Source organism: Dama dama, chromosome 18 (genome assembly GCF_033118175.1).
Source record: "Dama dama isolate Ldn47 chromosome 18, ASM3311817v1, whole genome shotgun sequence".
NCBI classification, from domain to species: domain Eukaryota; kingdom Metazoa; phylum Chordata; class Mammalia; order Artiodactyla; family Cervidae; genus Dama; species Dama dama.
Window position 1 is genome coordinate 79,522,242 of NC_083698.1, and position 14,521 is coordinate 79,536,762.

General features: G+C 34.8%; 1 pseudogene; it reads right to left on the reverse strand.

Annotated features, from left to right (window-relative positions):
* Positions 1-311: 311 nt before the first annotated feature.
* Positions 312-997, reverse strand: LOC133072856 (small ribosomal subunit protein uS15-like; annotated as a pseudogene).
* Positions 998-14,521: the final 13,524 nt, after the last annotated feature.

A 14,521-nucleotide genomic window follows, 5' to 3' on the forward strand; every position in this document is an offset into this window, starting at 1 on the left:
TCAAAAGAAAGATATCTTCACTGATATTATCTTGAAATGCTTCTTTTTGTTTCTCCCTTTCAACGTTTCTAGTTGCATGTTACCAAGATTTGCCATAAATAAACTATATTTTCTTATGTGAACTAATGAACTAAAATTGAGACTGCCAGGTATAACAGGTCTCTGAAACCTGAAATTACATAGGAATTGCAGGAAAAAAAATCTAATGTCTTAAACATCATTCTGTTGTCAAAAAGAAAGGTCATTATCTAGAGGAAACTTTTTTATGTAGTTAATACAATAGCTTTATTGCTTGAGTACAGTAGATAAATTTATGCAACTATAGCAGAGGCTGTTTATGACTCATATTTCCAATTGAGAAAGACTCGTTTGGTCTTATAATATTGAGCCAATGGTGAATATGGCTCTCAGTCAGAATCAGGTGGAATGTAGCATCTTTATCCTTTTGGTTCCTCTAAAGATGCTTTCCAACAGCAACAGCTGTATTAATTAAATGCTAAAGATCCTCAGGAAGATCAGGGGCAAGTCCTTTGGACTTAAGAGTTCTCAAGATTTAATTGCCTGTCACAAAACGTACTTCTGTAACACCATGTGAGTCTCTCAGGATCACACCTATTTGTGAGGGAGTCAGGCCCTTCTTGGGTTTTCCAGGTGGCACTAGTGGCAAAGAACCTACCTTCCAGTGCAGGAGACATAGAGATGTAGGTTCGATCCCTGGGTCAGGAAGATCCTCTGGAGGAGGGCATTGCAACCATTCCAGTATTTTTCCCTGGAGAATCCCATGGACAGAGGAGCCTAGCAGGCTACAGTTCATAGGGTCACACAGAGTTGGACATGACTGAAGCGACTCAGCAAGTAGCACACAGGCCCTTCTTGGCCAGTTTGTAGATCTATCCTTCACATTGTCAGAGGTCAGCTTTAGCCAGGTGGAGATGCTGTGGTTGTCTGGCAGAGTCCACTGGGACAGGCTCTTCCTGGGAGTGTGCATAGGACCCATGATCATGGCAGTGTGGTAGCAAAAGGAGAGGAGAGAAAGTTTTTAAATGAGTCCTATTCCTTTTTGAAACATTTGAACAGATATCAAATTCCATCCATCAGTTTTATTATCAAATCCTTCCATTGCAACAGAAAATTGTTCCAAATTAGTTCTCATGATAAAGATTATAATAGTGAATAAAATGCAATGCTAAAAGTATTATGTGAGTAAAAGTAATAAAAATGGTATCCAGACCCATCTTAAGTGTCAGTAAATCATATCCAACAATTCATTTCCCTTGGATATGAGAACTGTGATTTTATCCTTCCCTATGGACTATTTTGCCAGTGTTCAATAGAAAAAAAAATGCACTAAAATTTAAGAAAAAGGTATAACCCAAGTGAGGAAGCTATAGACAATAAATAACTAAATCAAGTTACATATAAGAATGAGATACTTCATATAAGAGTTACAATGAATTAAAGGAAAGTAGACCACATTATTGAAGAAGGAAATGGCAACTCACTCCAGTATTCTTGCCTGGAGAATCCCATGGACAGAGGAGCCTTGGTGGGCTGCCATCCATGGGGTTGCACAGGGTCAGACACGACTGAAGCGACTTAGCATGCATGCATGCATTGGAGAAGGAAATGGCAACTCACTCCAGTATTCTTGCCTGGAGAATCCCAGGGACAGAGGAGCCTGGTGGGCTGCCATCCATGGGTTGCACAGTGTCGGACACGACTGAAGCGACTTAGCAGCAGCAGCAGCAGCAGCAGACCACATTATAAAATAAAATATGTTAACAAGTGAAAGGAGGAGTATCATTATTCATGGTGAGTCACTACCAAAGTAATGTTATGATACATCGTGAGTAGCTGTCAAAGTCAGGTATCAACACCTTGTAGGGTTTTCTTTGTACTGCTTGATAAGTAAATGATATATCTCTAAGAAAAGTATATAATAAAAGAAGTCATAAGACACGAACATTTCCCTCATGTCTTAGACAGGAAAAAATAATACATTTTCTGGAGAAAAAAAAACAATTATTGTCAAATTTGAATAAAACCTGAAGTTCAGATGGATTAGTGGTAATTTTGATTTCCAGTCTAAGAGCTAGGAAGTCCTTGATAATCATGTACCAAGGTCTGATTGGAAGAGTATCTCAGAGCTAATCCCTTTTTAGACTTCCTCAGCCTTTCAGCCTCTTGGCCGCCTTTTGTTGTTCAGTTGTTAAGTGGTGTCCAGCTCTTCATGACTCCACGGACTGCAGCATGCCAGGCCTCCCTGTCCTTCACTATCCCTCAGTGTTTGCTCAAATTCATGTCTATTGAGTCAGTGATACCATCCAACCATCTCATCTTCTGTCACCTCTGATCACCTTTACCAGTATCAAAAGTTGTGAGATTTGGGCAACTTCAGTGTGACTCCTAAATTTAAATCCTAGCAGGTATTAAACTTGATGTGTGTCCTTCTGTTGTTTAGTCGCTAAGTTGTATCCAACTTATTTGCGACCCCATGGACTATAGCCAGCTGAGCACCTCTGTCTATGGAATTTCCCATAGACAGGCAAGAATATAGGCAAGATTACTGGCGTGGGTTGCCATTTCCTTCTCCAGAGGATCTTGCTGACCCAGAGATTGAACCCATGTCTCTTACATTAGCAGGCAGACTCTTTACCACTGAGCAACCAGGGAAGCATGTGTTCTTTAGGAAGGCGGAATTTTTTCAGTTGTTTTATTTCCTATTTAGAAAGGTGGCAGTTTACCCTGAAAACAGTTTGTAGAAATAATGAAAAATAACTGCTCAATATTGTCCACATATATTTTATATAAATATGCCTTGTACCCTAAAAAGCCCCCCAAGCTAGTCAGGAGGAGAAGGGGATGACAGAGGACGAGATGTTTGGATAGCATCACTTGATGGACATGAGTTTGAGCAAGCTCTGGGAGTTGGCAATGCACAGGGAAGCCTGGTGTGCTGCAGTCCACAGGGTCGCAAAGAATCAGACATGACTGAACAACTGAACTGAATGACACTAGTCTTCTGTTATTTAAGTGCATAGAGTATATGTGTTATTCTGACATTAACTGGTCTTATATTTATTATTTGTATTATTATTTACATTTATTTTTAATGCATTATTCTTAAATAGTTACCTCTCAAGAGGTATGGTTTTAAGATTTCTCTGAAAATGGATAGAACTGAACCCAGGAATCACCTTCATCCATATAATTTCATGAAAAATATGTTTACTATCAGTTTCTAAAAATTAATTTTTTGCTGTGTTATAGAAATTTTAAAGCATACCTATATATCTGTATAAATTCTATAGTAGTATTCTGTGTAGGTAGTCACTGTTCTGTTATATAGATTTTATTCATTCAAGTGAACAAATGAACATTACCTTAAACTTTTTCCACAAGTTCTCTTTAGAGGTACAAATGCAAGAAATCCTATCCTTTTGAAGAAAGTTAAAGTAGACATTGTTTGTGCTCAATAACATTATATTTCTGTATCTGAAATTCATAGCTTATTTATCATCAACAACTGAATCTGATTATGCTTCCTTAAATCCATCAAGAGTAACTTATGGCATCAGTAAGGAAGTGATGGGGTGTTGGGGGGTGGTCAGGTGCTATAAGAAAGTTTTATTTTTTCCAATCAAATTTCAGATTTCTGTGACCTACAGTCATCACTCTTTAAGTCTTTTTGTTTGCTACAAATTTTCAATCTTTATTTTTGATATGGAATTGGAAAACAAAGAATATAAAACACATTGCTTTGGAAATAATCTCTGGACTGTTTTTAAAGTAAAATTTGTGCTGGGTTACTTTTTCGTGAGGCTTCTTCCCTGATAGTTCAATTGGTAAGGAATCCAGCTGCAATGCAGACTTTGATTCGATCCCTGAGTCGGGAAGATCCCCTGGAGAAGGGATAGGCTACCCACTCCAGTATTCTTGGGCTTCCCTTGTGGCTCAGCTGGTAAAGAATCCTCCTGCAATGTGGGAAACCTGATTCGATCCCTGGGTTGCGAAGATCCCCTAGAGAACAGAGAGGGGTTTCCCTAGTGGCTCAGATGGTAAAGAATCCTCTTGCAATGTAGGAAACCTAGGTTTGATCCATGGGTTGGGAAGATCCCCTGGATAAGGGAAAGGCTACCCACTCCAGTATTCTGGCCTAGAGAATTCTGTGGACTGGTGGATTGTACTAGCCCACTGAGTCACAAAGAGTCAGACACAACTGAGTGACTTTCACTTTCATTTTTTAGTCATGTTGTCAATATGCAAAGTATAATTAGTAATACACATTTCATTTACTCTGCAGAGATCATATCACCTTTGTTACTGTAATATATCTTGTGCCCTGATTAATTATTTTTATTTGCTCATCCTGCAATATGGTTGGGACTTTGAAAACAGTCAGTCTTTGTCAAAAGAATTTTGGAAAAAGTCAAGGATCATGCTAACTGAATTGGTTGCTTACAATTTAACAAATATCTAGGAAGACTACTAAGTGTCAGAATTTGGGCCAGGAGTTTTCACTTATTTTGACTAATTTTACCAATCATAATACCTTTCAGATAACAGATGTTGTGTTAATTCCTGTGAAGAAATCCAAACTCAAAAAGGTAATTTTGTTACCGTAATAAATGACATTATCTGGATTTGTTGACAAATCTTTAAGTCTTGTGTACTTGCCATGATTTTATAATAATTCACAATAGATTAAAAATATAAAATACTGCAATTATAATTCAAAATAGATCGAAAATATAAGCTACTTCAATTGCTGGAAGCTTTGTGTCTTTAGAGGAGATAGATGTTTAAGTTTCTGAGGGAAAGAACAGACCGTTTTTCTTTATTGTCCTTGAAAGAGAATAAAACAATAGGGACAAAAATTTGTTCTATTATCTAATGAATATTTTATAGACGAAAACCTTTACATTTTGCAGAATATGAATCAAACCAACAGGGCCACATGAGACTTCTGAGAGCAGGAGGCAAGAGAATGCAGTAAAGTATGACAAGGTAAGATGGCAAACCTTCATATGACCATAAGGGTGAGAGAGTGTCATCATCAGGGTAGGTAAGCGGTTGAGTTGTCATAGCTGGCTGAATTACAAAATAAGCATCATTTGTAAAGCCATGATGATTGCCCTGCCATAGCTAGGCCAGGGTGTCCTCACTCATGAGAGATAATTAGTAGTTGCAGATGACAGACTTGGATCTTGTTTTCCCCAAGATGCTCCAGAATGGTGTGTGGAGGTTCCAGTGAATTCAGAGAAAATGTGATTCTCAATTAAATACCTTTGCAATATTTTCCTGTAATTTATCACAATAACTTACAGAAATAATTAATTGCAGCTATAGCTATGTACATGTCTATGGCAATATAAGAAAGTAATGATTTTCCAAAACTATTGAATGATATATAAATTACACATATCAAGTTTCTTCAGATATCTGGTTCAAGGGCCTTGCTGTTGCTTCGTAGGCATCAACCACAGTCTCTTCATCAGGATCCTACTTGAACTCTCCCTGCTGAAATATATTTGCAGCTCTAATGGATTTTTTTCAGTTCACTTCTGGAAAGAAACTGAAAAGCTGATGAAAACTGTATCATTTTCAATTTTTAAAATGGCTTTTAGTTCCATGCTAATAAATTTTGAGTCCATAGTTCAAAAGTTTTGGTTTAAGCACATAATTCTTATTTTGTTTACTGTCTCAAGAGTCTTAGCATAAAATGCTACTTTCATCATTCTAGACTCTTAAGAAAAATTACCTGTCAGCTTGAATTAAAGATAGTTTTTAAAAATATGTATTTTAAGAAAAGCCTCTCATTCCAAAGTACTAAACAAACCACCACCCTCTGTTCATATACTTTAAATTGTACATAGGAAGATAAAAATACAAGTAATGAAGAGTATATATTTCTATTTAGTGATTACATATTGCTATATGAAGAATTTTGTTATAAGCAGTGTTAACAATAAAAATCATGGAAAACACATGAGAGGGCATGGTGGTATAGTGAAATGTGCAGAATCTAGGCGATGGATCATTCTAGAATAATTTCTGTTAATCTCTGGTTATGGGCTTCAATGCGTCATTTAATCTGTATCTTTTTTTTTTTTAGTGAGTTTATCCGTTGTTCCCCAAAACCCTCCTCCCATCCAGCCTGGCACATAACATTGAGCAGAGTTTCATGTGCTGTACAATAGGTCTTTGTTGTTTATCCATTTTAAATATAGCAATGTGTACATGATCTTCCTATAGTTCCTAACTATCCCTTCCCCGCCACCCCCATCTCCGGCAGCTATAAATTCATTTTCTAAGTCTGGGAGTCTCTCTCTGTTAAATATAAGTTCATTTGTATCATTTGTTTTCAAATTCCAAGTATGGGGGTATCATATGATATTTCTCCTGTTCTGTCTGACTTACTTCAGTCAGTATGACACTGTCTAGTTTTCATCCATGTTGCCCAAATGGCATTGTTTCATTCTTTCAATGGCTGAGTAAAATTCCATTGTATATATGTACCACATCTTTATCCAGTCCCCGGTCAATGGACTTTTAGGTTGCTTTCATGTCTTGGCTATTGTAAACAGCGCTACAGTGAACATGGGGTTGCATATATCTTTTTCGGTCATGTTTTTCTCTGGATATATACCCAGGAATGGGATTGCAGGGTCATATGGTAGCTCTATTTTTAGTTTTTTTAAGAAACCTCCATGCTGTTTTCCATAGTGGCTGTACCAATTTACATTCCCACCAACAGTGCAAGAGAGTTCTCTTCTCTCTACACCCTCTCCAGTATTTGGTGTTTGTGGATTTTTTGATGATAGCCATTCTGACCAGTGTAAGGTGATATCTCATTGTAATCTGTATCTTAATTTTCTCATTTTAAAATGGAAATATTAATAGCACTTTGACTCATTATTTGCTAATTGAATAAAATCCATTTGTTTCTTAAAAATGGGTGAAGCTTTTACACGATTTACATAGAAACTTTGGTTAATCGTTAATCAATTCCACTGATAGTTAACAGCAATACAAAAAAAAAACAAAAAACAAACTTTAACTTAGTTGCTAATAAGCTTGATGTAAGTCAATGGTATTTTGTGGACTTGCATTAACAGAAATGAGACAGAGGAGGCTTATTTATTTTGTGCTGCTGGCCAGACTTGACCTGGAGCTCTCTTCTGGAAAGCTCTCTTTTGAGGGTCCTTTAATCAAATCAAAGAATGTTCAAGGGCAAGCAGTGAGCACATTTCTGGGTTACTATCTGGAAATCAGGCCATGAGGAGGCATCATTGGAGAAGGAAAATTAAGAGCTTTAGTGATCTTTGATTATTTTAAGGACTCACATATGTAGGAAAGTTTGGATAGAATTGGGAGAAGTTCTGGAGGATAGGACTAGGATAAAAAGGGAAAATTATGGGGAAGGAAGATTTAACTTAACATAAAAGAATTTCTAACATTTAAAGTACATTCCATAAACCACTTCTTGAGAGAATAGATTCTTTAGACTTGTATGTGTTTAGTGAGAGGCTAGAGAGACATTTTGAGGAACTTTTACATGAATTAGCCTATTGTATATTATGTACCACATTTTCTTTATCCATTCATGTCAATGGACATGCAAGTTACTTCCGTGTCCTGGCTATTGTAAACAGTGCTGCAATGAACAATGGGGTACATGTGTCTTTCAGAATTGTAGTTTTCTCAGGAATACTAGTCAGCCATAGAAAATAATGAATTTGAGTCAGTTCTAATGAGGTGGATGAACCTAGATCATATATATATATAGCATATTAACACATATATATATATATATATATATAATCTAGGGAAATGGTATTGATGAATCTATTTACAGTGAGGGAATGGAGATGCAGATGTAGAGTATGGACTTGTGGACACAGTGGGGCATGAATGGAGAAAGCAGGATCAACATATATACACTATCACGTATAAAATAGATAGCCAGTGAGTTGTTATATAAAGCAGGGAGCCCAGTCTGGTACTTTGTGATGACCTAGAGGAGTGGGATGGGGTAGGGGAGGGACCCTTAAGAGGCAGGGGATACATGTATAATTATAGCTGATTTGCACTGTTATATAGCAGAAATCAACACAACACTGTAATTGTAATTTTCCTCCAATTAAAAACATGTTTAAAAAGAATTAGCCTAGGTTACCTCTTAAATGGTAAAGACCCTTTATACATTCATATTTTAAAATTTATTACATTTTTATGATAAAATTAATATTTAGCTAATTATTTATATATGTCTGAGTTTATTTCTAGAAAATTGCAGGTGAAAATCTAATATATTTTCACCAGTATAGTGCTCTAGTTTATGGCATTTCCTCTGATAAGCCTAAGACTTATGAAGTACCATATCCTTAAAATTTTTTATGTTATTGATAAATGACTTGTATATTTTTTTTGTCATTTTTAGGAAGTGTTTAAGAATATTTTTCACCTTTCATATTACCCTAAAAGAATTTTTTAAAAGATTAATGGTTGGAAGTATCTTATAGATTTATAGTCTGATAATTTATCCAGTGTTCTTGATCCCTTTGTATGCTAGTTACCAGAGCTTGCCTACTTTATGCTTGAACACACAAACACTGAAAAAGGGAAAGTAAGTAAAACATAGTTTTTAACACTTCTGTCTAATATTTTTGGGTAGGTCTTAGTTTTAGCACAACTTTCTTTTAATTTTTGAGTTGATTTTTTCCCCCTCTAATCACTTTAGTCTAATTCTATTCATAGTGCCACCTAGAGTAAACCTAACCCTTTTTCTAGATAAATCACTCTTTGTATAGTTAAACACAATGACTCTACTGCCTCACCTCCAGTTATATCTTATGTTTATACTTGGGAATTATGAGGTGTTTTTTAACTACATATAGGACTTTACATTTTTTTTCTTATTAAATTTCAACTTGTTAGATTTTATTTTTTTAAATATTCACTCCACAAATTTTAAATGGTGTGACAACATTTGAGGAAACTTTCTGTAGTATTTTATTGCATTCTAAGTGGAGCTCTGTTAGGCATTCATTCATTAGCCTTCTCTGAAGGGAAACCCTTAGGCTACAATTGAATCAGAAGTAGTAAATTTATTTGGCCTGCTAATCAACCATCTGGGTATTAATGGATGTTACCCTTTGATAGTACTTCCTGTTCTAGTTACAAAATAAAACTACAAACACATTGATGAAAAATGTAAACTAAAAAGGATAAGGTAAAATTAAAAATACATACATGAAATGATTCAATCAGCATCTATTGATAGGCCAGAGAAATTGCTTTTTGCTCAGAATGTATTAGATGTTGTAATACAGTGATAATTAAAAAAATGATGCAGTCTCTATCCTCTTGAAGTTTACAGTCCAGAGGGGGAGACAGATGTGAATCAATCATGCAAACATATTTCAAATTTAAGTTGCAGTAAGTTTTCTAAAAGAGTACATATCCTTAGTGATACATACTGAATTGTTAGGATTCCCAGGTGAAGCTGGTGGTAAAGTACCCACCTGCCAATGCAGGAGATGCAGGTTTGATCCCTAAGTCTGGACGATCCCTGGGAGAAGGAAATGGCAACCCACTCCAGTATTCTTGCTTGGAGAATACCATGGACAGAGAAACCTGGTGGATTATAGCGCATAGGGTTGCAAAGAGTCAGATGTGACTGAAGTGACTTAACACACACACACACTGAGTATTTTAGAAGGAAATGGGCATTGTCCCAAAATAATAACAATCAGGTTCTAGGTGAGGACATAGTGAAATGAGACTGCCGTGAATAACTATTTGCTGGATTTGGACATTGAAAAACGTGAGACTACATTATTTTATTCTCTCTACTTGAACTTGAGGATGGACGGGGAGGAGGTTAGTATATGTAGCTGAAAAGTGAAGCAAGGGCCAGATGAAGAATGAGTTTTATTCTAATAGCTAAAGAAAGTCATAGAAGGATCTTATGCATGGAAGCAACAAAATCATATTTGCTTTTAGAAAAGATTTTTCTGACTGTTTTGTGAAGACTGATTTTGGGGACACATAGGATGTTGCAAGTGGACTAATCAGAAGTTGCACAGCTTCTCCAGAAAGCATCCTTGTTACATTAGCACCCTAAAGCTTTAGCTTCCATTAGTTTAGACAAATAGCTTTCCCTGTTGATTTTACCACTTCTAAATCCTATAATTCTGTCTTCTGTTTAGCTGTTCCGCCATCTTCCATGTGTAAATCTCCTTCAACTCATGTCTAGAATAGCTAACAGCCTAAACTCTCCAGTTTTATCTTCTACCAGAAGCTTTCTTGCCTCTTTAGCCTGCAATCCATCCTTTAAAAAATGTATTTCCCATGAAGAGTTCTGAGCATAGAATATTTCTGTCTCTTATATTTTAGATTGAATTGAGTTCCACAGTTTCTAAATGAGAGTGGTAGGATTACCAGATGAAATACCAGACATCCAACTCAATCTGAAATTTAGATAAACTGTGAATACATTTTGTATAAAAATTGGGATACACTTATATGCAGTATATAGGATATATAATATTTAGTGTTGCCACTAGAAATTATATGCAATTTATCAGAAATTCAAATTTTACTGACTCTCCTGTTTGTTTTGTTTTCTTTTTAATAATTCTGACAACCCTAGGGGATGGAAAGCAAGTAAATATCTTGAATCCAAGCTGAATGACTACCACATCTGTTTCATGAATGATAGAAAAACAATAATATAGACATTTGCAAACATATAGTAAGTTAAATTGCAGTATTATGCATACAATTTTTTTATGCTTACTATTTTTGACATTTCTACTATTTCAAATATAATGAAATAAAATATACATTTTAAATAAATGGACCATTTTCTACTTGCTCACATTAACGAAGATTAAACCAAATATTTAAAGACTGCTGATTTGGAGGAATCCTTCCCAGAATCTCACATCTGTTGATCCAGACCTACCTTTAATAAATGTCTTACTTGAACCGTGTATTTGTCCTGATTCTTGTCCTTCGTTCTCTCTGTTATTGTGAGCAGAGACTTATACAATCCCATTATGAACTGATACCATCCCATATCCCATTATGAACTGATGACTCCACAATAGTTCCCAAGGTGGAAAGAGATCTCTTTTGCAAAAATTTTAGCAGGAGTCCATTGTAAACTTATGTAAAACCATCTACTGCTTGCCTCCTGATTTCCCTTTCCTCCTTTATATTGTTTATATAATGAGCTGGAAATCACATTGGGAAGGGGATGGAAAATATGCACTTAAAAGAACAATTCAAAGGACACTCAATGCCTTATTTTAATATAGAAACTATAAAATATTTATGAATAAAATATTTTATTTAACTTTATCTTAATGATCAGTGTAGGATATTTTTTAAACACTGCCTCCTAAGTCTGTTAAAATGAAGCACAATAATGCCAGTCCAGCCAGTTTGATAATAATTCTGAGAAAGAAGTTAAGTAATGTTTTCATGTAAATAGTTTCTCTAATTACTTTGATTTTACAAAGAAGTTATTTATATTGCTTTGGTGCTATATAGGGACTTCTCTGATAGCTCAGTTGGTAAAAAAAAAAAAATCCACCTTCAATGGAGGAGACCCCTTTTCAATTCCTAGATCCAGGGGATATCCTCTGGAGAAGGGATAGGCTACCCACTCCAGTATTCTTGGGCTTCCCTTGTGGCTCAGCTGGTAAAGAATCCACCTGCAATGCGGGAGACCTGGATTTGATCCCTGGGTTGGGAAGATCCCCTGGAGAAGGGAAAGGCTACCCACTCCAGTATTCTGGCCTGGAGAATCCATGGACTTTATAGTCCATGGGTTTGCAAAGAGTCAGACATGACTGAGCAAATTTCACTTTCACTTGATGGTACATAGGCACTTATTAATACATAATACTCTTATTAATACATAATATTAAAACTGCTATATATCAAGTTGTACTTTGAAATTTCACTTTATTAGAATAATAGAAATCATTAAAGTGATCAACTTTATATATACATATATATATATATATATATATATATATATATGTTAATGAGGTGAAGGTAATGGCAATCCACTTTAGTATTTGTGCCTGGAGAATCCTATGGGCCGAGGAGCCTGGCAGGCTACAGTCCATGGGGTTGTAAAGAGTCAGACACGACTTAGCAACTGAACAGTAGCAACATGGAGTATGTTTTGGGTGAAAATGCAGAATATATTTTTAAATAAATTTCAACAGACTGCTATTTTTTTATTATTGAAAAAATTTTAGTAGTTATGTGAAAATTTCTTACCCATATTTTGGAATTTAATTTTATTGACTTTTAAATCATTATTAAATATTTAAGCATTTTTTACTTTTGTAAAACCTTTGCAATCATATCATTATACAAATGAAAATTATTTGGAGAGTCAAAATAATATGTTTTATTAACATAAATTATTTAGGTTTATAAGTAGCTATCTTTATGGAGCCACATAAGAATTTCTTTTTGGGATATTGAGTATAACTTATTTATCAAGAATGTCAGAGATAAGGAAATGAAGATAGATATATGTAAATGTGTAGATAACTATAATAAATATTATATGCAAAGAAGATTTCAGCAGAATTTCTACTGAATAACTCAGTGGGCCATTAAAAAGTAAATATTCAGAAAACTATAAAATGAATTTTGAGGAAAGTTTGCATGTTAAAACAAAATTTAAATCTTTAATCAAAGATCTGTATTCCTAATAAGTGGGCTCTGTTTACTTGATGTAGTGTTACACAGTTTCCCTGGGAGTTTTGGAAATATTGGTGATAACATCGTTGGATAAAATGTTGGTGAAATGGTAGAAGACAAGCCTGAAAAACTAAACTGACTTCAATGAGGATGATATTTGTGGCATGGTATAATGGAGACCAGATGGAAGGACTATTTTCCAGATAGACTGAGTGTAGCTAAGTTCAAGACATGTACAAAGGAAATTTTGGTTATCTCTAGAAGAACCAGGCTTAAGCAATACTGGCTTTAGGTCAATTAGCAGAAAGCCAGTTCACTCAATGACTCAGTTCACTTGTTTCTTTTTATCATATATTGTTTCAGTTTACCAGTTTTGTCTTTATAAACTTCCTTTTGTGTTCATAACATCTCTTAAAGTAATGTTGAAGGTGCTTCTGACTCCCAGTCTTGTTGTAGTAGCTGGAGACCTTGGAACCAAGAAAGAGGGAGATTTAAATGCAGAGGAACGTAACTTTGGTTATAGTGAATTCTTACCAATATAGTATTCATCAATATATTGAATATATTTTTATCCTTTATTAATATATTCTTCATATAGTTTTATCTAAAAGAAAATATTAATTTACACCAATGAGAACTTATCTTTTGGAGAATAGATTGTTATGAAAACATTTTAGGGCTTTATTTTTGTATAACTAGATAATATGTTCATAAATAATACTATATTATTAACAGAGCAGAACGTCGACAATTGCTTATATTCATTAATTTTATTTTTATGTTCCTCACTTCCTGCTTGTCTCTCTCTGTCTCTCTCAACTACAGTTTCCCTCTTCTCCTTAGTCTTCTACTTCTTAAAAAGCTATCTTGAAAACTAAAATGAAAAGAGAGAATTATATATATATATATATATAAAATTTGAAAATAAATACATAAATTGAAACTTAGTTTAATACACTCTGGTTTCTGATTCATTTTTCTCATCTTTGGTAAATCTTATTCTTTCCAAAAGGCAAACAACCACAAGAAAAGATAAGACTATGAAGGAGCTATTTTTATCACAGTGAGGGAAAGGGAGTAAAGGGAAATGGATCTGAGTTACAAACTACGTTTAAGACATATATAGTTGAAACATTAAATTTCAATAGCTCAGCATAAGTGTCTTTTAATGTCAAAATAGGTTATGTGATCTGAATCAGTTAACTGATGGCTGAAAAAAATCTCTGTATTTACATATGCTCCCAAGGCTGGCAAAGTGTATGCTTATTATTTACTAAATCCCCCCCTTTCCCACTTTTATTTTGGATGCATTTAGACTATCATTTCTTAGCAGCCAAATATAAAATAGTCAGAAATATGTAAACAATAAGTTAGATTGAACTAACCAGTCAGGAATTGAGATTAATTAAATGACTTGGTTTTACATCATCTTGCCAAAACTGTGGGGAGTAAGGCAGTTAACCACAGCAAGAGAATGTGCTGTGATTGAAATGGATAATAAGTACGATCATCTGTCACCAAAGAAAACTGTCTATGGCAATTATGACCTCAAGTTTCTCTTGAATTGTGAGCCGTTGAAAATATCATTGTTCAGTTTCAGCAGGGCGAGAAAAGTAGTCTCCTCAGTTTTCATGAAAGCATGCTTAAATGAGATGACTTAGTAATAAACCTTGTACAGTTTTGATATTTAGTAAGAAGCATAAATATTAGGTTTTCATTACCATTGCTCATTCAATTTTAAACAGGTAGCTATGAAAAATTAAAAAAATATATATATATATATTAT